Below are 2,500 nucleotides of genomic sequence, written 5' to 3'. Positions count from 1 at the left end.
AGAGGGAGAGAGAGAGAGAGGATTGAGAGACAGACAGACAGACAGACAGACAGAAAGGAGAAAGAGTGTATGTGAGAGAGAGAGAGAGAGGCTGGGGTAGAGAGAGAGGGAGAGAGAGAGAGAGAGGATTGAGAGAAAGAGAGACAGACAGAGAGGATTGAGAGAAAGAGAGAGAGGAGAAAGAGTGTATGTGAGAGAGGGAGAGAAAGAGAGGTTGGGGTAGAGAGAGAGGGAGAGAGAGAGGGGGGATTGAGAGAAAGAGAGAGAGGAGAAAGGGTGTATGTGAGAGAGAGACAGAGAGAGAGAGGTTGGGGGAGAGAGGGAGAGAGAGAGAGGGGATTGAGAGAAAGAGAGAGAGGAGAAAGGGTGTATGTGAGAGAGGGAGAGAGAGAGATGATTGAGAGAAAGAGAGAGAGGAGAAAGGGTGTATGTGAGAGAGGGACAGAGAGAGAGGCTGGGGTAGAGAGAGTGGGAGAGAGAGAGAGGATTGAGAGAAAGACAGACAGACAGACAGAGAGGAGAAAGGGTGTATGTGAGAAAGGGAGAGAGAGAGGGGGGGGATTGAGAGAAAGAGAGAGAGGAGAAAGGGTGTATGTGAGAAAGGGAGAGAGAGAGAGGTTGGGGGAGAGAGAGAGAGAGAGAGAGAGAGAGAGAGAGAGGTTGAGGTAGAACGAACGAACGAACGAACGAATCTTTTTAATGAGGGAAGTGGAATAAGCATGCATATGCTTTTTTACATCCAGCCCTCAGGGCAAAAAGAAATGAAATCAAAATGTTCACAAGATAACAAAAGGTTATAGAAAAACATACATGAAATTCAAATACACTCAATTGCACAGTAGCATTTACAAGTACATAATCACGATACCTGCATTAATGACAATAATGTATATGAATATGGTAATGAGAGAGATAGAGTGAGTGAGTGAGAGAGGGAGATAGAGGATGAATGAATGAAGGAAGGAAGGAAGGAATAAATGAATGACAATGAATGAATGAATGAATGAATGAATGAATGAATGAATCTTATTTCCGATAGCATTAGAGTAAGCAAACAATTGCTTTCTCCAGCCCTCGAAAGGGAAAAATGTCTAAAGAAAAGGTATGAAGAAGACCCCCAAAAATGAGTAAACGTTAACAAATTCATAGAAAAACGAGAAAAAGAAACAACAGTAATAAGCATCATATTTATAAGAAACAACACGCAATTTATAAAATGCGGAGCGAGGGAGAGAGATAGAGAGAGAGAGAGAGAGGGGGAAGCGACAGGAGATGAGATAGTATTTATAGAGAGGTAGAGATAAAGAGATAGAGTGAGACATGTGGCGAAATACAGTAATATCATATGACATAACATAATATGGTATACTAAACAGAATTTGCAAAATTTTCCATCAGGTATTCATGATACCTTTTCTTGAACACAGTGATACTTGTATGAACATTAAAACTAGTTAAGATGTTGTTCCAGAGGCAACCCCCAGAGTAAGTGAGACTCGATTTGAATAAATCAATTCTTGGCAGTGGTACCATGATCTTGTTGTTGTTACGTATAGTACTTGTAAGGAATCGCTGTTTTAGATATGGAGGAGCAAAACCAGACATGATCTTAAACATGAAAAGAGCCTTATTATGAATGAGTTTCCATTTAAATGGCAGAATATCTAAATCTTTGTAATCAGAGACAGTTAATGACGAAGATTTCAGATGTGTCAGCTTTAAGGCTCTTCTGTGCAGACTCATGAGTTGTTTTAAAACATTTTCACTGGCAGAATCCCATATTGTTGAGGCATAATTTACATGTGGTTCGATATAAGCATGGAAAAATAATTTACGGCAGAGAGAGAGAGAGAGGTAGAGAGAGAGGGAGAGAGAGAGGTTGGGTTAGAGAGAGAGGGAGAGAGAGAGAGAGGTTGGGGTAGAGAGAGAGGGAGAGAGAGAGAGAGGTTGGGGTAGAGAGAGAGGGAGAGAGAGAGAGAGAGGTTGGGGTAGAGAGAGAGGGAGAGAGAGAGAGAGAGGTTGGGGTAGAGAGAGAGGGAGAGAGAGAGGTTGGGGTAGAGAGAGAGGGAGAGAGAGAGGTTGAGGTAGAGAGAGAGAGAGAGAGAGAGAGAGAGACAGAGAGAGAGAGAGCGTTAGGAAGAGAGAGGCCGTCGAGGAAAGCGAGATGAAGATGTAGAACGCAGCAGCCCCGACTCCTAATGACTTACAGCACCGCCTTTTCGTAATGCACGGCTGGTGCTTGGAGCAGCTATCACCAGTTAAGATTTATGTGTTTCTGTGGCTAATGATGTATGCAGCATGCAGCTGTGCTCAGTCTGACAGGTCGGCTGGAAGTTGGACGGATAGGGAGCTTCTGTGCGGGTGGGGGAATGAATAGTCTTTCTGTGCGTGTGGGTGGGGGAATAGATAGTCTTTTTGTGTGGGTGGGTGGGGAAATGGACAGTCTTTCTGTGTGGGTGGCTGGGGAAATTGATAGTCTTTTTCTGTGTGGGTGGGTACG

The sequence above is a fragment of the Babylonia areolata genome, chromosome 16 (assembly GCF_041734735.1).
Source record: "Babylonia areolata isolate BAREFJ2019XMU chromosome 16, ASM4173473v1, whole genome shotgun sequence".
In the NCBI taxonomy this organism is placed as follows: domain Eukaryota; kingdom Metazoa; phylum Mollusca; class Gastropoda; order Neogastropoda; family Buccinidae; genus Babylonia; species Babylonia areolata.
The sequence above is the reverse complement of the archived record's forward strand: the minus strand, read 5'-3'. Positions refer to the sequence as shown.